The sequence below is a fragment of the Ambystoma mexicanum genome, chromosome 6p (assembly GCF_040938575.1).
Source record: "Ambystoma mexicanum isolate Mex_15411 chromosome 6p, UKY_AmexF1_1, whole genome shotgun sequence".
NCBI lineage: Eukaryota > Metazoa > Chordata > Amphibia > Caudata > Ambystomatidae > Ambystoma > Ambystoma mexicanum.
Window position 1 is genome coordinate 455849969 of NC_090935.1, and position 21584 is coordinate 455871552.

A 21584-nucleotide genomic window follows, 5' to 3' on the forward strand; every position below is an offset into this window, starting at 1 on the left:
GTCAACTCTTTGGCCCTCATTACAACACCGGCGCTAAACCATGGCACTATTAGCACCATGTTTGGTGCCAGTGTTGTAACGGGTCCACCATCGTTCAATGGGCAATTACCACCCCATTCCAAGGTTGGTGTGGCGGTAATTCCCCATTGAACCATGGCCCTGTCCCATTCCCATTTTCGCCCCATAGGGCTCTATGGGAATGGGGAAGGCGCTAAGTACGGAACCGCAAATTGCGTTACCGTCCTTAGCACCAAGGTCCCTTTGCGGGTCCTTACTTTAACGGCTGGTCTAGACCAGCCGTTCAGGTCGGGTCCCGCAAAGGGACCTCGTGGTAAGGCACTAAGTGTTTAACGCGCCGCAGCCTTTTACGGCGCCGTTAAACACTTAGCGCCAGGGTCCTAATGAGGCCCTTTGTCTTCACCGCCGACTGCTGAGACACATTCTTCTCCTTCATTGCTATCTTCATTTCCAATCCAATTTATGTTAGTCCCTTTATTTCTGCAGTATCTAACTGGGTGTCCTTACCCCTTACAATTTCTGCATATTATCCTTAGGGCATGGCAGTCTGGGCTGTTTGCCCAATGGGATGGACTGTCGCATCTGTAGCATGTTCCTACAGTAACGCGTCCCCTTCCTCGCTGGCTACTTCGACTTCGTTAAAATTCAGTACCATGACCTCGACCCCATCATTGTTTCTCTAGCATCTCTGTTCTCCCAGTTGTACTTAGTAAGCCTGGGTTCTCTCACTTCACTATTACTTCTCCTTCTCATTTTTGGATTACTCTGGCAATTAGTTCTTCATTTGTTGCCTATTAATTGATGAGAGAGAAAAAATATGGGCAAAGGAACCCTCTTTTTTAGGGGGCCTGACTCTTGAGGGTAGAAAAGATACACAATTATAAAGGGGTAGAGTCAACAGGCTTCCCTAGCCAGTAGCGTGATGGGTGGTCGGTAGGACCTTGCAAGAAAAATACTGTGTTGGTAGTTAACCACAGACAAAAATCACCACAATGTGCATGAAACAATGATCAGCATTTATTTTCAAAGAAAAAGAGAAGAAGTTTTGTCTGAAGGAATTCTTATGTGCCGTGGCACAACACAAGTACATATAAAAGTGCATGTATACTCTGCACGGTGGTGGGTTAGTAAAAGGTGGTTGCAGAACATTCAGTGTATCGCCATTGTACAGTGAACATTGTTAAGTTGATAACAATCTCTTATACATATTGTTCAAGGTCACAATGTATCAAACAGTGTCTTAAGTTGATAACAATCTCTTATATATATTGTTCAATGTCACAATATATCAAACAGTGTCGACACTTGGATGTGGGTTTCTGGTTCGGTAATTAGTTGGCGGAGCGCAGGGCTGGTAGACATGAGACAGCGCTGCAAGATGGATACCGAACTGTCTTCAGGACGTGTGCATCAGTGGTCAAGATATGGCGTCATCCTGCAGTGAGATGGACAACTAACGTTTAAAATGGTGAATTTGTCTAACATTGGTGAAAAAAGGGAATGCAAGGAACAAAGACCTACCAGGCAATGAATAAACGCTCTGGCTGTAGTCCATAGGTGGGGGCAGCTGCTTAAGATGCGGCTGGGGCGGAACTGCATAAATCAGGCGCTCGAGTCTATAATTGAGAGAAAAGACTATTAGGAAAAGGGCATAGAGGTTAAGCTCCTATTAAGTGAGGGAGTGCTGTTGGCTGAAAAAAGACTAAAACGGCACAAACCCCAACAGTAGTAAATAACGTGGTTAAGGTGGAAACTAAATAAATAAAGTGTGCATATTGCAGTACGACGTTGTTTCATATCTGCTGTGCATATGAAGAAATTGAAGTACGGCCAGTATTTGAGGCCCTGTGACTTCGTCGGCAGAGTTATCAACAATGGGTGCCGTGACAGTGGTTCTAGATATGGGCCGGAGATCGAGTGCCGGTAAGATAGTGAAAGGAGGACCGAGGGGATAGTATCGGACAATTATTGTAAAACGGAACGCAAAAGTGCGGCCGTGAGCTTACCTATTAGTTGGCCAAGTGAACTGTGTCAGTCGAAATCTGTGCGCAAGCGTAGTGGACAAGCCTCGGTATAAGTCGAGGTGTTTGTCAGTGCGCATGCGCCGGGGAGTAATGTCTACGTTGTGCGCCAGTGGGCCAGCCCATCAGGCACCGGTTCAGTATACTAAATCAGTTCGACCACGTTGAAAAACAAGATTAAATATCCGACATTGTGAAGCTTACCATAAATCTGGCATGGAAAAAACACTGTTTGACCTTGTATTTTACATGGTGTGTCATTTGAATATGCCATCCGTGTGCAGTAGATTACAGTCACACATAGCCCCAGTGAGCTGTGTAGGTCTGAGGTTGTGCGCAGGCGTGGTGGACAAGTCTCGGTGTGAGACAGGATACTGGTGGCTGTGTTTGTGCCGCTGTGTCTGTGGTTAACTACCAACACAGTATTTTTCTTGCAAGGTCCTACCGACCACCCATCACGCTACTGGCTAGGGAAGCCTGTTGACTCTACCCCTTTATAATTGTGTATCTTTTCTACCCTCAAGAGTCAGGCCCCCTAAAAAAGAGGGTTCCTTTGCCCATATTTTTTCTCCCTTTGGACAACCCTTGGTTGTTGGGCCTCATTTATTTGATATACATTAAATGGAGAATGTAAATATTGTCAGTTTCTCCGATGATCTATACAAAAAACTTTTAGGCACTCCGTCGCTACTAGGTGCAACCATACCACCGGCAGTACCGGTGAAAGATCCGGCACTCAATGATTTGGATATTCTCTTACAAAAGAAGAAGAAATTTATCCGCACAGAATCACATGGGCTACTCATGCTAGAGTACCTAAAAGCTGGGGTCATCCCGGAAGGTTTACAAGTAAACAATACACCCCGGGTTTTCCTTGACAACCCCCGTTTCTTAAACAAATTCAGTGGTGTTGGCAATAAATGTTCCCGCGACTGGGTCATTTTGGTGATTGAAACAGCTGAGGAGGAAACCAAAAAACAAGACGAAGAACTGAGAACCCTGGAGAGATAAAAACACATCTGGACAAGATTGAAGAAGAAATAAAAACTTTCAAAAAATTCACCATCGATAAAAAATTGTGGAAATTACAGAATGATATAAAAAACTATAAGGAGGAAAAAACATATCCTTATTTGGTCCCAGGATACTACAATCAGTTGAACTCACAAGCCAACGCCAACAGACAAAACCCACGAAGACAACAAAAGAATAGATTCGTCACATTCTCCAACAGCTCGCATAACAGCGATTCAGATTCAACTGGCGCTGGACAAAGTAACACCCCACAGGCCTCAAGTTTCAAGTTTTCAAGGGCGAGGACAACGAGGGAGAACCCGTTACCAAGGCCAACACCCAATGCGCACTCGCAATTGGGTGCCACGACCGCAACAAACATGGTAATCCCCATCTTCAATTTGAGTGATCATGTATTATCATCGAATGAAATTGAAGTCCTGAGTAAAGGCCTAAGTTTTATACCCAGCAGCAGTGCAGACAAATTCAATACAGAAGCCGAACTACGCAAATTCTTCCGTACCATTCGGTTACGCTACTATTTTAGAGACAGCCCGGAGAAAGAACCGCCAAAATCTACAGGCCTAAAACCACCGTCAACGTTTACGCCACTCTCCTCGATGGTCTGTCCTGAGATCTTATCTTTTGAAAACCGCATACTTTTAGAGATGCATCATCTATTTGACAAACCAATCTATTCTAAAAATAACCTTTCAGCACAACAGAGGCTGGCCCTCAAATCTCTAGAAAACAACAAACTTTTTTTGATCAAACCAGCGGACAAGGGCGGGGGCATCGTCCTTTGGAACAACACCCTCTACGAAACCGAGGTCACGAGACAACTGTCCAACACCAAGTTCTATCGACCAATACCCATGAACCCTACATCTCGGATTCTATCAGAAGTAACTAGCCTGATGTGCCACGCACTTGCAGAAGGTTGGATTGACGATGACAAAAAATATTCTTAATTAATAACCATCCCATCATCCCGGCTTTCTACTTACTTCCTAAAATCCATAAAAACACATCAAATCCCCCAGGTAGGCCCATTGTGGCTGGTATAGGATCAGTTTTGGAACCCTTGTCTATCTACATAGACCATTTTTTGAGACCATTCATCTGCAAAATGCCTTCATATGTTCAAGATACCACATCAATGATTAGGAAACTAGACACCCTACAAGCGGATCAAGACGACCTACTGGTGACACTTGACGTTCAATCTTTGTATACCAGTATCCCACAAAAAGAGTGCATACTAGTGCTCAAAACCTATCTAGACGCCAGAACATCTATGGACCCCCCGACTGCTTTTCTCCTTGAATGCCTTCGTTTAGCCTTAATGGAAAACTACTTCATTTTCAAACAAACTTTCTATCAACAGTGCCATGGGACCAGCATGGGCGCCACTTTTGCCCCGGATGTAGCAAATTTGTTCATGGACAATTTTGAAAAGATCTCTATTTACGCTGAACACAACATCTTCAAAAATTCAATTGGCTGCTGGTTACGATATATCGATGACGTTTTTATGATCTGGAAAGGCACAGAGGAGGACCTACACTCATTTCTGAAATGGTTAAACTCCAAAAATGCTTGTATCCAATTCACCATTGACTACAATAAAAACCAGATTCCTTTTCTAGATTTAGAAATATCTAAAAATCAAGACAATTCCTTGAATACCACATTATATCGCAAACCAACCTCCAAAAATACTTTGCTAGAGTATTCAAGCTCCCACCCCTTGGGCCTCAAAACAAATCTGCCCTTTGGTCAATTTCTACGTATCAGACGGAATTGTTCCACATTGAGTGAATATGATCTGAAAAGCAAAGAACTAGCAATTAGGCTCAAAGAACGTGGGTATCCTAGCCACATTATCCGTCAGGCAAGAAGAAGAGTCAAACATACCAACCGAGAGATCTGCCTCACCCCAACTGTCAGAAATCAATCAAAGGAAAAAATGACCTGCGTTACCACTTTTACCCCCATGAGTAATTCTATACGTAAAGTGATTCTCAAACACTGGGATAAGCTACACACAGATTGCTTCAAACCGGAAAAACCACGTTTTGCGTTCAAACGCAATCGGAATCTAAAGGACATCCTTGTACACACATATACTGAGGTTGATACCACCAGCAACACCCAAACCACACTATGGCAGCTACCCCCGGTACAAGGCCATTTCAAATGTGGAAACTGTTCTGTCTGCAACCTAACAGCGAATATCAAGACCATTGACCTTAAAGGGAATCCGTGGACACTCAATTCCTTCACCAATTGTAAAACCAAATGGTGTGTTTACATTATAAAGTGCCCGTGTAACCTGATATACATAGGCAAATCAAAAAGAGAAATCAGACTACGCATATGTGAACATCTATCGTGCATACGAAATCAGGTCGATGACAAACCTCTGGTGGCACATTATAAGAAAATGAAACACACTCACAATGACTTATTCTGGGCAATACTACAAACAGTCCGCAATCCCTTCCGCGGAGGCGATAGAGATCTCGCCCTCCGCAAACTCGAACAAAAGTGGATCTACCGGTTGGACTCTGTGAAACATGGCCTCAATATCTCGATTGAATGGAATCTCTTCTTTAACAAATAGTCCATGTCCAGAGACTACACTACTATAGCTTATTTGTGCTCATCCTCAAACCATTCCTTTGGCTGACCACTGTCATGACACAACCCGGGATCTGTTCCCCGCTTTCACTTTGACTTTTTGTTAAACATCTCTCAATGTGTCCAAAATACCTCTCCAAATGACATACATTGATTAAAACAAAGTGTAATAAATAACCTTTTTTTGTTGCCACATGCAAAACAATGTAGTACAATATCATAAAACATCGTATATTTAAATATTGTCTTAATCGTTCTGTTAATATGTTGTTACGATTGCCTTTTTTGTATTAATAACAAACGGACATCTAGCATTGATATCTTTGATACATGAGCCCTACACATCACATAAATGGCGCACGGCACATACACAGCCACCAGTATCCTGTCTCACACCGAGACTTGTCCACCACGCCTGCGCACAACCTCAGACCTACACAGCTCACTGGGGCTATGTGTGACTGTAATCTACTGCACACGGATGGCATATTCAAATGACACACCATGTAAAATACAAGGTCAAGCAGTGTTTTTTCCATGCCAGATTTATGGTAAGCTTCACAATGTCGGATATTTAATCTTGTTTTTCAACGTGGTCGAACTGATTTAGTATACTGAACCGGTGCCTGATGGGCTGGCCCACTGGCGCACAACGTAGACATTACTCCCCGGCGCATGCGCACTGACAAACACCTCGACTTATACCGAGGCTTGTCCACTACGCTTGCGCACAGATTTCGACTGACACAGTTCACTTGGCCAACTAATAGGTAAGCTCACGGCCGCACTTTTGCGTTCCGTTTTACAATAATTGTCCGATACTATCCCCTCGGTCCTCCTTTCACTATCTTACCGGCACTCGATCTCCGGCCCATATCTAGAACCACTGTCACGGCACCCATTGTTGATAACTCTGCCGACGAAGTCACAGGGCCTCAAATACTGGCCGTACTTCAATTTCTTCATATGCACAGCAGATATGAAACAACGTCGTACTGCAATATGCACACTTTATTTATTTAGTTTCCACCTTAACCACGTTATTTACTACTGTTGGGGTTTGTGCCGTTTTAGTCTTTTTTCAGCCAACAGCACTCCCTCACTTAATAGGAGCTTAACCTCTATGCCCTTTTCCTAATAGTCTTTCCTCTCAATTATAGACTCGAGCGCCTGATTTATGCACTTCCGCCCCAGCCGCATCTTAAGCAGCTGCCCCCACCTATGGACTACAGCCAGAGCGTTTATTCATTGCCTGGTAGGTCTTTGTTCCTTGCATTCCCTTTTTTCACCAATGTTAGACAAATTCACCATTTTAAACGTTAGTTGTCCATCTCACTGCAGGATGACGCCATATCTTGACCACTGATGCACACGTCCTGAAGACAGTTCGTTATCCATCTTGCAGCGCTGTCTCATGTCTACCAGCCCTGCGCTCCGCCAACTAATTACCGAACCAGAAACACACATCCAAGTGTCGACACTGTTTGATATATTGTGACCTTGAACAATATATATAAGAGATTGTTATCAACTTAAGACACTGTTTGATACATTGTGACCTTGAACAATATGTATAAGAGATTGTTATCAACTTAACAATGTTCACTGTACAATGGCGATACACTGAATGTTCTGCAACCACCTTTTACTAACCCACCACCGTGCAGAGTATACATGCACTTTTATATGTACTTGTGTTGTGCCACGGCACATAAGAATTCCTTCAGACAAAACTTCTTCTCTTTTTCTTTGAAAATAAATGCTGATCATTGTTTCATGCACATTGTGGTGATTTTTGTCTGTGGTTAACTACCAACACAGTATTTTTCTTGCAAGGTCCTACCGACCACCCATCACGCTACTGGCTAGGGAAGCCTGTTGACTCTACCCCTTTATAATTGTGAGCCTATTAATTGATGACATGTTCTTGACTGTAACTTCCTTTACTCTTTTCTCTAAAGTTTTTACACATTTCTCAGTGTGTTCAACTTCTTTGGCCAGCTGTAGAACCATCTCTAAAAGTGGGTCATCTTTAGTCCAGTTTCTCTCGTACTATGCTACTATTACATTCTAACATAAATTGATCTCTCAATCTTTCTTGTAGTTGTTGATTGAATTTGCATGTCCTGGCAAGTTTTCTACGGGCCGGGATTTATTGTTCAATACTTTCTACTTCTTCTTGTATTCTCTTTCCAAACTTGTAATGTTCTAAGATGGTGCTTAGTTTCTTCTCATGGTGCTTGTTCATCTTCAATATCGATTTCTCATATTCATTCATATCTCCAAACTCAACAGCCATCAGATCAGGCAGATCCTCAAATTTCTCCTAGCCTGCTGGGCCTAAACAATGTAAGAAAATAGATTTTCTTCTTTCAACACTGTAATTTGTGTCACAAACCACATTGGCATAATGTTCAAAGGTTTTTAGCCATCTTTTCCAAGGCAATGCAGGTTCACCCACTTCAGGTAGGTACATTCCAGGTGGTGGGACACTGTGCATGGACATGTCTTCTGCCCCACTGAGATTGTCCATTGTGGCCTGAGTGGTAGATTGTGATTGGTAACTTGTGTTGTTTTAAAAAGATATATAAATATTATTATTCTTTTCTTGACATTTTTAATATCTTCTGGTAATAGGATCTTTGTCTGGTATCCTTAGTTTACTCTATTTATTCATGTTTTGATCTCTGTGAAACTTGAAGAAAAAATAAAATAAACCAGGACGAGAAAGAGCATGTTGTCCCTATGAGGATGTCCTTACTGTGCCTGGCCAGTCAAAATGGCTGCACGTTGCGTGAGGACGCATCACAATGCAGGGTCCTTTTTTCGAATGCAGAATCCAACGACCAGGGAGTCATAATGGTTTTCTAAAAAACTGTGATTGTCTTATATACTGTGCAGGATGCCCCCGGGTTGCTTATTGCTCAGGACATACTGTGCGGCTTGGACCCTCTCACTTGTATGCGGGCACGCAGGAACTTTTAAAAGGGATTTATTGTATCAAGGTAAGTAAATGTATAGTAAAAGGTGATATAAATGATGCTTCCGCTCCTTCCTTCTCTCGTTCCTCAACCGTCGCTCCTCGCTGCCCGCATTCTTGATTTGAATCCCTCATTCCCACGTTCTGTGATTCTACACAATACTACACCCAGTCCGTATTCTCTTTAACACCTCCAACATTACCTATAAGGTGTGCTCCTCAGCCAGAGTGGAGGCAAAACTAACAGGCAAGGAGAAAACTAGTGAACAGGCCTTCTCTTGCTTTTCTGCTGTCTACTAACATCCTGGTGATAATCCATGTCATACAAATGCTCTTTCCGTTCAGAAGAGAACTCAAGACTTTGCTCTTCAGTCACTACATAGGCCCACCTACGCTCCTTGCACCGGCACATCACATCCTACTCCCATGGGCAGAAACTCCCATGCCATATATTTTAACCCCTTTCTCTCATATGTTGCACTATAGTAAGTACACTGATGCATCACGTCCTTTTGAGTTTCACACTAAATAATGCCCCAAATGCAAATATAAAATTCAAAGATGTCTACAACCACCCCCGAGCAGTCAGGATAGCCCGTCACACACATGCGGCTCACAGGGAGAGCTCTAGATGTCTCTAATACATGATGGCCTTCAAGTCACTGTTTCTGCACAGGGTCCACTGGCTACAAAATATTGATTCAACGTATGGAGCATCATAGCTATGGCTAGGACTGCATTATCATGGGACATTGCCTATGTGAATGCAGCCCGACTCGATAACTGAGCAGTAATCTGATGCTGGAATGTTTCCACCATCAGAACTTCAGCCTGATACCACGAGAATTGCATAACAGTGGACAGGGCCACAATCTCTCCACCAACATCTCTCACATTGGCTACATAACAATGCACACAAGCCAGCAATTGTAATTATTTCAATGCCAATGGTTAAATGGGGAATATGAAGAGCAGCTAATGTTATGTGAAAACTTCGTGGTTCTGATTATTCCCATTCCATGTGCATTTCTATCTCAAGCCTGCTTTAAATATAGAGCCAAACAAAAAGTCCCACTTCTGCCAATACTGTGGCAGCGACACGAAAAAGCAAGAATTTTGATGAAAGCTCTTTCTAGACATCACCTGTGCACTCAGTGGTAAAAATAAATGCTTGTTATACAAATAGTGTTTCGTCGTTTTATTTCTTCACATTTTGGAATGATAAATCTGTACCATGACATTATTGTTGTGACAGTGCAGCACGCAATCTACCAAGGGCACTCTAAATGCATGAGATTGTCATTGAAAAATGCAGTAATGTTTTATTACCAGGTAATCATCTTTATAAACATCTGAATTATTTAAGTTCCTGAAAGAGAAGCGTTATGAGCTTTGATATACTTTCCATTTCCGAGAAACATTTCACCTTCATTTTATATACAGTAATAATACCTCCACATTGTTTTCAAAATGACATTCTATTTTTATGTTTCAGAGTTAAGAACTTGGTGTGGATTTTCTGCAATCACCATGGAAACCCAACAACTAACCATTTGCTAAGCCATGATAATTCTAATCTATTTCTGCAAGTATGTATCGAAATCACAGGGAACATGCTAAGGAGTGCTTATATAGCTATCTATTATCACTTTGTACAATTGTATTAGCATTTGTTTAATTGATGATTATCTCAAACAAGATCCCAGCAGTTAATCTAATATACCCCCTGCCCCTCACGGGAGAAGTGCTAGCCAAATTCGCTGGCAAGGAATGCGGGTTTTACTATTTGGTCAAGCCTGCATTCCCGTCAGTCCGCTGGTGCCCTTCCTGCGGGACAATATTATTTGAAATCACCAAAGGTCTCGCATACTGGTTTAAGCCTGCACCATAGCGCCAGCACACACTCACCTCACACCCCACCATTCCAGTTACCTCCTACTCTCACCCAGCCTAACGGTTTCAGTTCTCTACAATGACATAGAAAAGGGACTACTTGTTTGTAGGTTTGTTTAAGGGAATTAGTCATGTGCATGCAGCGCAAAGACACATACCCAGACAAATTCTGTCTGTGCCCACACTCTTATGCCCCGTGTGTCTATCCCCTTCCCTCCCACCCCCCGCTCATGCCCCGTGTGTCTCTCCCCTTCCCCCCACCCCCTGCTCATGCCCCGTGTGTCTCTCCCCTTCCCCCCACCCCCCGCTCATGCCCGTGTCTCTCTCCCGTTCCCCCCACCCCCGCTCATGCCCCATGTGCCTCTCCCCTTCCCCCCACCCCCGCTCATGCCCCGTGTGTCTATCCCTTTCCCCCCACCCCCGCTCATTCCCCGTCTGTCTCTCCCGTTCCATCCACCCCCCCGCTCATGCCCCGTGTGTCTCTCCCCTTCCCCCCACCCCCCACTCATGCCCCGTGTCTCTCTCCGCTTTCCCCCCACCCCCCCTGCTCATGCCCTGTGTGTCTCTCCCCTTCCCCCATCCCCCGCTCATGCCCTGTGTCTCTCTCCCCTTCCCCCCCACCCCCCGCTCATGCCCTGTGTCTCTCCCCTTCCCCCCCACCCCCCGCTCATGCCCCGTGTGTCTCTCCCCTTTCACCCCACCCCCCCTCTCATGCCCCGTTTGTCTCTCCCCTTCCCCCACCCCCCGCTCATGCCCCGTGTCTCCCTCCTTTCCCCACACCCCCCGCTCATGCCCTGTGTGTCTCTCTCCTCCCCCCACCCCCTGCTCAAGCCCAATGTGTCTCTCCCCTTCCCCCCACCCCCCGCTCATGTCCCGTGTCTCTCTCCTTCCCCCCTCCCCCCGCTCATGCCCCATGTCTCCCTACTGTTCCCCCCACCCCCCGCTCATGCCCCGTGTGTTTCTCCCCTTCCCCCACCCCCCGCTCATGTCCCATGTCTCCCCTGTTCCTCCCACCCCCCGCTCATGCCCCATGTCTCCCATGTTCCCCCCCACCCTCCGCTCATGACCTGTCTCCCCTGTTACCCCCCACCCCCCGCTCATGCCCCTTGCCTCCCTTGTGTTACCCCCCACCCCCAGCTCATGCCCCGTGTCTCCCTTGTTCCCCCCACCCCCCGCTCATGCCCCGTGTCTCCCCTGTTCCCCCCACTCCCCGCTCATGACCTGTCTCCCATGTTACCCCCCACCCCCTGCCCATGCCCCGTGTCTCCCTTGTGTTACCCCCCACCCCCAGCTCATGCCCCCTGTCTCCATTGTGTTACCCCCCACACCCGCCTCATGCCTCGTGTCTCCCCGGTGTTACCCCCACCACCTGCTCATGCCCTGTGTCTCCCTTATGTTACCCCCCACCCATGCCCTGTCTCCCCTGTTACCCCCCACCTCCGCTCATGCCCCGTGTCTCCCTTGTGTTACCCCCGTGTATCTCCCCTTCCCCCACCCACCGCTCATGCCCCGTGTGTCACTCTCCTTCCCCCATCCCCCCACTCATGCCCCGTGTCTCTCACCCCTTCCCCCCACACCCCGCTCATGCCCCGTGTCTTTCTCCCCTTCCCCCCCACCCCTGGTCATTCTCCGTTTCTCTCTCCCCTTCCCTCCCACCTCCGCTCATGCCCCGTGTCTCTCTCCCCTTCCCCCCACCCCCCGGTCATGCCCTGTGTCTCTCTCCCCTTCCCCCACCCCCCGCTCATGCCCCGTGTCTCTCTACCCTTCCCCCCACACCCCGCTCATGCCCCGTGTCTCTCTCCCCTTCCCCCCCACCCCCCGGTCATTCCCCATGTCTCTCTCCCCTTCCCCCCACCCCCACTCATGCCCCGTGTCTCTCTGCTTCACCCCCGCTCATGCCCGTGTCTCTCTCCCCTTCCCCCCCACCCCCTGCTCATGCCCCGTGTCTCCCTCCCCTTCCCCCCACCCCCCGCTCATGCCCCGTGTCTCTCCCCTTCCCCCCACCCCCCGCTCATGCCCCGTGTCTCTCTCCCCTTCTCCCCACCCCAGCTTATGTCCCGTGTGTCTCTCCCCTTCCCCCCCACCCCCGCTCATGCCCCGTGTCTCCCTCCTTTCCCCCCAACCCCCCGCTCATGCCCCGTGTGCCTCTCAACTCCCCCCCACTCCCCGCGTCTCTTTCCCCTTCCCCCCCACCCCCGCTCATGCCCCGTGTGTCTCACCCCTTCCCCCCACCCCCCGCTCATGCCCCGTGTCTCCCCTGTTCCCCCCCACCCCCCGCTCATGACCTGTCTCCCCTGTTGCCCCCACCTCCCGCTCATGCCCCGTGTCTCCCTTGTGTTACCCCCCACCTCCCGCTCATGCTCCGTGTCTCCCTTGTGTTACCCCCCACACCCAGCTCATGCCATGCCCCGTGTCTCCCTTATGTTACCCCCCGCTCATGCCCCGTGTCTCTCCCCTTCCCCCCCAGCCCCCGCTCATGCCCCGTGTCTCTCTCCCCTTCTCCCCACCCCAGCTCATGCCCCGTGTGTCTCTCCCCTTCCCCCCCACCCCCGCTCATGCCCCGTGTCTCCCTCCTTTCCCCCCACCCCCCCGCTCATGCCCCGTGTGTCTCTCAACTCCCCCCCACCCCCGCGTCTCTTTCCCCTTCCCCCCACCCCCTGCTCATGCCCCGTGTGTCTCACCCCTTCCCCCCACCCCCCGCTCATGCCCTGTGTGTCTCTCCCCTTCCCACCCACCCCCCGCTCATTCCCCGTGTCTCCCCTGTTCCCCCCGACCCCCCGCTCATGACCTGTCTCCCCTGTTGCCCCCACCCCTGCTCATTCCCGTGTCTCCCTTGTGTTACCCCTCCACCCCCGCTCATGCCCCGTGTCTCCCTCGTGTTACCCCCCCACCCCCCACTTATGCCCTGTGTCTCCCTTGTGTTACCCCCACCCATGCCCTGTCTCCCCTGTTACCCCCACCTCCCGCTGATGCCCCGTGTCTCCCTTGTTACCCCCCACTCCCCACTCATGCCCCGTGTCTCTCCCCTTCCCCCCACCCATGCCCATTGTCTCTCCCTTTTCCCCCACCCCCGCTCATGACCCGTGTCTCTCCCCTCACCCCCACCCCTCACTCATGCTCTGTGTCTCTCCCCTTCCCCCACCCCCGCTCATGTCCCGTGTCTCTCTCCCCTTCCCCCCCGCCCCCCGCTCATGCCCCGTGTGTCTCTCCCCTTCCCCCCCACTCCCACCCCCTGCTCTTGCCTGTGTCTCTCTCCCCTTCCCCCCACCACCCGCTCATGCCCCGTGTCTCTCTCCCCTTCCCCTCCACCCCCCGCTCATGCCCCGTGTCTCTCTCCCCTTCCCCCCACGCCCCGCTCATGCCCCATGTGTCTCTCCCCTTCCCCCCCGCTCATGCCCCGTGTCTCTCCCTTTCCCCCGTTCATGCCCCGTGTTTCTCTCCCCTTCCCCTCACCCCCCGCTCATACCCCGTGTCTCCCTCTTTTCCCCCCACCCCTGCTCATGCCCCGTGTGTCTCTCCCTTTCCCCCACCCCCCCGCTCATGCCCCGTGTGTCTCTCCCCTTCCCCCCACCCCCGCTCATGCCCCGTGTGTCTCTCCCCTTCCCCTCCACGCCTCGCTCATGCCCCGTGTGTCTCTCCCTTCACCCTCACCACCCGCTCATGCCCCGTGTCTCCCTACTGTTCCCCCCACCCCCTGCTCATGCCCCGTGTCTCTCTCCCCTCCCCCCACTCAAGCCCTGTGTGTCTCTCCACTTTCCCCCCACCCCCTGCTCATGCCCCGTGTGTCTCCCCTGTTCCTCCCCAACCCCCGCTCTTGCCCGTGTGCCCTGTTTCCCCCACCCCCCGCTCATGCCCCGTGTCTCCCTTGTGTTACCCCCCAACCCCAGCTCATGCCCCGTGTCTCCCTTGTGTTACCCCCCGCCCCCGCTCATGCCTCGTGTTTCTCTCGTGTTACCCCCACCCCCTCCCGCTCATGCCCCGTGTCCCCCTCGTGTTCCCCCCACCACCCGCTCATGCCCCGTGTGTCTCTCCTTTCCCCCCACCCCCCGCTCATGCCCTGTGTGTGCGCCCTGTTCCCCCACCCCCGCTCATGCCCCATGTGTGCCCTGTTCCCCCCACCCCTGCTCATGCCCCATGTGCCCTGTTCCCCCCACCCCCGCTCATGACCCGTGTCTCCCTTGTGTACCCCCTCACCCCCCGCTCATGCCCCGTGTGTGTAATGATGCCTACTCCCGGGAAGCTAGTTCAGGGCCAGCGTCCCCGAAAGCAGACATCATGTCCCCAGGGAGGGACCCAGCAACCCTTATAGGGGCTCTTTGGACATTGTCCTGGCGCCTTTGGCGCCAGGCTCATAAAAGGCATCAGTCCTGGCACCATAGGCGCCAGGCTCATTATGGGAGTGCTTGGATGGACTTACCTGATGCAGACCATGCTGCCGGATCCAGACCTCCTTGAGGTCTGAAAGGGACTATTTTACCTATGGGACTATTTTACCACTCGGGCGTGGCTGAGGAAGAATACTTACCTGGAACTACTTTGGGGGCTATTTAAACCACGCCCAGACAGCAGCTCACTCACGCTTCGCGTTGTTCTGCATCTAGCAGCGGGACGCTCACCATGTCTGCTCCTGCATCCTGGCTCCAGCCACGCCCGCCTGCAACCTGGAACACCTGAAAAGAAAGGAAAGGAGAGAAAGGTGAATAATTGAACTTTACCTACCTCCATCCGGAGTCCGGAACCATCACTCCGACGATCCTGAGAAAAGACATTATTTTTAGAAGCGCATCGCATCGCTCGCTGCAGCGCCGCTTTCCACTCACCTTCACGAGGCGCCCTCGGGCTCTTCAGCCACCATTGGCACCATTCGTCGCCTTTCAGCGCCTAAGGAGAAAAAGAGACAAAACAAAGGTGAGCGAAGGAACAGATTGAGGAAGGCCTGATTCTTCCACCTTAAGACTTACCTGATTTTTGTTGGGACAATCTTTCCAGACCTCGGGTCGGCGCCCCTTCTTTGGCACTGCCGTAACCCGGCCCCTAAGGGGAAAAAAAAGAGACAAAACAAAGGTGAGCGAAGGAACAGATCGAGGAAGGCCTGATTCTTCCACCTTAAGACTTACCTGATTATTGTTGGGACAATCTTCTTTGGCACTTCCGTACCCCGGCCCCTAAGGGGAAAAAGACACACGCATTAGTGGGTGAAAGCAAGATCACTAAGGGAACCATCCATCAAAAAGACTCACCAGAGTTACCTTCGGCGAATCCATTCCTCTACGCGTATTCTTCATCCTACATCTGAAATAGAGAAAAGGACAACGGACAATTAAGGCTTGAACTTTTGCAACTGAATACTTACGGCCTCATATCGGAAAAGTCAAGCGGAGTTGAATACTCACCAAACCCGAGATCCAGTGAAGTAACTGGAAATCAACGCGCCCCTGCATCGAAAGCAGGATGGAGAGCTTGTCCTTTCAGACTCTAAGGTGAGACTCTACGGGGAATCGCGGAGGGAGTTCGAGGAGTGTGAGAGGGGGAATGGGGGGAATCCGACACATTATCCAGCAGACAGTTAATCCCCTTTTCCATCTACAGAAGGATTCTTCTACGGGCCAGACAGGCGAGGTTTCAGGGTCCGGTCCAGTCCGTCTTCCGAGTCCTGCGCATCACCTTAGAAGAGGTCATAGCAGTCCAGAACAGATTGGCGCCTCCGTGGGAATCAAGTGAGCGTTACAGTGTGTCTTATGTTGCCCCCACCCCCCGCTCATGCCCCGTGTCTCCCTCGTGTTCCCCCACCCCCCGCTCCTGCCCTGTGTCTCCATCGTGTAACCCCTTACCCCCGCTCATGCCCTGTGCCTCTCTTGTGTTCCCTCCACCCCCGCTCATGCCCCGTGTTTCCTTCCTTCCCCCCCCCACACCCTGCTCATGCCCCGTTTGTGCCCTGTTCCCTCTCACCCCCCGCTCATGCCCATGTGTTTCCCCTGATCGCCCCCACCCCCTGCTCATGCCCTGTTGTGTTCTCTTTATACACCCCGCCTTCCCTTTTCATGGTGGCCATCTTGGTAAAAGATTTTCTTTCCTACACCGGGACGCCTCTAGGAAGGAAAATCTTTTTTTTTTTACCACCCGGGGTTCCCACTTTGAGGACCTAAGAAGCTAGTGGTCTTCATCTATTGAAAAGGATGTTATGGTGACGTTGCACTAATATAAACCTATAAAATTCAGTAAAGAAAATTGTTACAGGGACGTTATGGTTAAGTTGCGCTACTAAAAACCTATGAAATTCAGTGAAAAAACTTTGTCAAAGGGACGTTATGGTTCCAAGTAAAACCGAAAAACCCTTGAAATTCGCCAGTTATGGTAAGCTAAGCAACCATAACTCGCGCCACCACCGTGCACTGCTAAGACTAACACCCAGGACATCAAAGATGACATCACAAATGCCATTGATGACATCACTGATGACATCACATGTGTATGTACTTTTCATGAAATATGTGTACAAGGGATTCTTATTATAACAAGTGTCAAGGATCATTGCAATAAATATCATACCCTAATTGATGCATTGATATAAATAACATTCTATTATGCTATTTATTTGATTTTGAGTAGTAGCAAAGTTAAACTATACTGGGATGAGTTTCTCCAAAAGATCTATCAGGTTCTGGATGCAACGCTCAAGAGATCTCCTGTTTGTTGAATCCTTGACCTTCTCATTGACTTTCTTCTTGACCTTCTCATTGACTTACACACCTACACTGCAAAACGAAAATGGCTCCTCAGATAGCCGATCATTGTCAGGAAACACATTTTAAAAACCCGGAAGAGCAATGCCAGACCAAACTGTGAAGACAGGCTAGAGAGCATGGTCTCCCACTAAGCAAGAGAGAAAGATTCCTTCTCAAATGGAAATAGCTTGAATGAGTATGACCTACTTTGACAATGGTTTAATGATTTACATGTGTGAAGTTGGCATTTTTAGCAAATGAGTGTTTGAATCCCCTGCGTTACTTCATCCCTACTTTAGTTAAGTCCCATTTAATTTTTTAGATTGGGCTACTAGGTGGCACTAAAGCACCACCTTTAAGCCAAACGTATTGAACTAGAGTACAGCTGCAGAGAATTGGCATATGATGAGGTACACAAAGCATTGTCGATGCAGTTGGATTATTTTCCCACCCATTGACTGCTCTTGGCCATGCTAATCCCATGGCCATTCCCACCCAGTTCCGGCCCCTCCCAACACAAATCACCTTCTCGTGGGAACCCTTTGAGCACACCTTAAACAAGCAAAATTTGAACCCCAAGTACCTGCAAGTGTGTTTTTTCAAAGCAGTCTTCTGAGAGTTAATGACTTCATTTGTGCTGTACACATGCTACTAGTGCAATACAAATGACTTAACCGAGATTTCCTTCAGCTCCTCGATGTATAAGAAGCATGCAGTCCTTCACTGAAGTCCTGCTAAAAACAAGCATTGGAAAAAGCTAACAGTTTTGAAATGTGTAAAAGTATTAGGCATTTGCCAGGCAATGCTATTAGATGCCCAAGAACTCACACAATTTTGCAGATGCTGCCATCAATAACCAATTAATTCCACTCTGGCAGGTGCTTTTCCCCTGCCTTCACAAAAGCCCACTCTGCTGGCATTGCCAATGATTGTCTCCTTTTCGCCTTAACACAACCTCCTACGCTTCTACATGTTTTCCCCACTGTGTTTATAGTCTCATCATTTTTCTTCTTATTTTTAGACCTGGAAAACTTAGTAATTTATGCTGGTGAAACGTACACCAATTCGTGAAGATGCCTGTGCCAGAATCACCATAAGTCTTACACGTGTTGAGGGAGTGGCAAATCCCTGAACATGGCGCGACCTCCACCACCTGGAATGTGTGTGTCAAGAGCTGTATCCTTGACTTTCTGGATATGGAAGTGTAACTTAAATGATAGTTAGAAAACCTTGTTTTACCTGTCAAAGCTTCCATTTGCTTAAGTTATACCTAACAGTTATTGCTGTAAATGTGGTTTGAGAATTGTGAATGTGGACATGTGTGGATGGATGGATGGATGGATGGATGGATGGATGGATGGATGGATGGATGGATGGATGGATGGATGGATGGATGGATGGATGGATGGATGGATGGATGGATGGATGGATGGATGGATGGATGGATGGATGGATGGATGGATGGATGGATGGATGGATGGATGGATGGATGGATGGATGGATGGATGGATGGATGGATGGATGGATGGATGGATGGATGGATGGATGGATGGATGGATGGATGGATGGATGGATGGATGGATGGATGGATGGAGTGCATACGTGTGTGAGAAAAAACAAAACATATAATTGTTGGTACTTTTTAAGTTGAAATTGTGCCTACTTTTTAGAATTTGCTGGCGAAATAGCTGTATATGTATTGTCTGCCAGCAGTTTTCAGACGCAAGTATTATTTATTAGTGAATCAGTTGAAGCTAAAGCACAATTTTCATACCAGGATAAATTTTGTGTGGATTTACTGGGGAGCATATTGTACGCCGCTTTTGGGTATAAATTACTCAAACCATTGGCGAAAATTACACCACACAAAAGATACATCCGAAAATGGTCTTCTTATTGAATGTGCCCCTATGTATTTTATTAAAGTGCAGAAGCATAATTATAGTTTTTATATATGCTCAAGGATTGATTGGCTTTATAAAACTAGAGAACCATTTTTCAGACTCCAGGCACTGAAAAGAGAACAGCAATCAGCAAAGGCTGCACCTACTGCCATTCCATCTTTAAACATTTTCATCACGACCTCTTCAGCTGTCTAACATTCACAATTCCATATTAATTCAAGGTTAACGTCACCTCGTACCCTATATAAAAAGTCACAGGAAAATAGCCTTACTACTAGACTCTTTCATGTTCTCTTCTAGACAGTAAAAGACAAACGGTGTCGTAACATCAATTAATTAATCGAGGAATGGGTGGGAATTCAGCAATTATTTAGGCAATAAACCCAGAGCATGCAGGCCATTACCGCATAAGCTAACGCCCCCGGGGCCCATAGTTACAGGCCCGAGCATAGCGTTAGATTGGGGTACTAAAGCTTTTTATTCTGTTTTGAAATGCGCTGGGAAATAGAAAACAAAGTCTATTTTCCCTTTTAAATGGCGGCCGTTGCAAATAAGTGAAAAAAAATAAACAAACAAAATAGGCGCCATGGAAAAGGGGAAGGGCCTACATGTAGTTCCTTCCCACTTTCCATGGCGGCCATTTAAAAAATATGAAAAAAGTTAACAAAATAAGGCTGCCTTGGAAAGGAGAGCATATTTCAAGTAACTTTGGGTCTCACCCTAAATTACTAGGGTAATCCAGACGTGGACCCCTTGCTCATTATTCTTAGAGAGGCACAGCTACACCCTACTGATGAGGTTCAACCAGACCGAAACACGTGTCTGGGGTTGCTGTTGGTACTCTTGTTCAGAGGAGAATTGCATAGCATTTCAGTGCTGGACTGCCCCAGGGCAGGACAAAGACTGATATGTTTGGGATATTTCTTCTCTGTGAAATATAGTGAGCTAAAGACTTTGGGTAAGGCTCTTGTAACCAGGACTCATGTCTGGCAGAGAGTCTCCCAGGACCCCCCTTGTTATTTGCATCTTGATCAAAAACATTACAGCATGTGGCGCTGGCAATGGTTCTGTCAACATTTCAGACAAATGCTAGTTTGGGGCTGGTAGCATTGGTCAGGGATTGGCCAACACAAGTAAAGAGCAAAACTGATGACAAAACAACACCCAGTGTTTCAAGTCATAGTTAGTTAAAATAACAGCATGTTGCACACTATTATATCGCAAATATAAGACCTGATCAAGCATAACGTCTACCTCCTACAAACCAAAATGTGTGTGCACAAGCAGTTGGGTGTTCATATATGCTGAATATGGAGCTGCATGTATCAACTAACAGCATATCAGCATTGCCTATTGAAAATGGTGGACGCATTACAACCCCCAGCTGATCACCAAATAATTGACTAGGGCACCAGGCAGCAATGGTAGAAACAATATTAGTTTAGTTTATTTATTTGTATAGAGCCACCTGACCCTGGGGCATCTGGGTGCTTGACCTGGTTACAAGGTTATGAATATAATCACAGTCACATTCAGTATTTGAGCATTACAAGGTAGTATAGTCATTATAAGGCATTTACAAGTTGATATATTACACAGATTACACAGGCACTATATGAGCATTAGCCTGGTTGTCGAAACATTGGATGGCATTTGCGGTTCTACAATATATACAATAGTTACAAAGAATTAGAAATATACAGTTGTGTGGCTAGGTATTTTGGATGATGTTGAAGATGTAGGCTTCTTTGGCAAGTAGCCATGTTTTGGCACTGTGTCTGAAGTGGTGAAAGGATGGTGTGGATCAATTGGTAGGGAGTTCCAGAGTTTTGCGGCGAGCACTGTGAAGCTTGTGCCGCCTGCTTTTTGGAGCTTAAATCTGGGGACATTTAAGCATTGTTTTTGAGCTGATCTGGTTAGGCGAGATGGAATGTGATGCGTGAAGTTGTCCGAGAGGTATCTGGGTGCTTGGTTGACCAAGCATTTGTGTGTGAGAAAGAGTGTTTTGTACTCGATTCGTTAAGGTATAGATAGCCATTGAGCGGACCGTCTGGCGTCATAGATGTGCTCATGTTTAGGTATGTTCAGTGCTGCTCTTAGAGCATTATTTTGGATTACTTGAAGCTTATTGATGTTCTTTTGGCTAGTGCCCAGGTAGAGTGTGTTAGAATAGTCCACTTTTGAGAGTACTAGTGCTCTGGCTAGAGTTGTACAGTTAGAGGTCAATAGGTAAGGTCTACTGGCATTGATGAGCATGTATGTGTAAGCAGTAGCGGATGAGATGGCATTGATTTGTCTGGTCAATGTGAGGGAGGAGTTAAGGTAGACCCCTATAGTCTTACCACTGTTGGAAAGGAGTAGGAGCTCAGTCTTGTCGTCGTTGAGG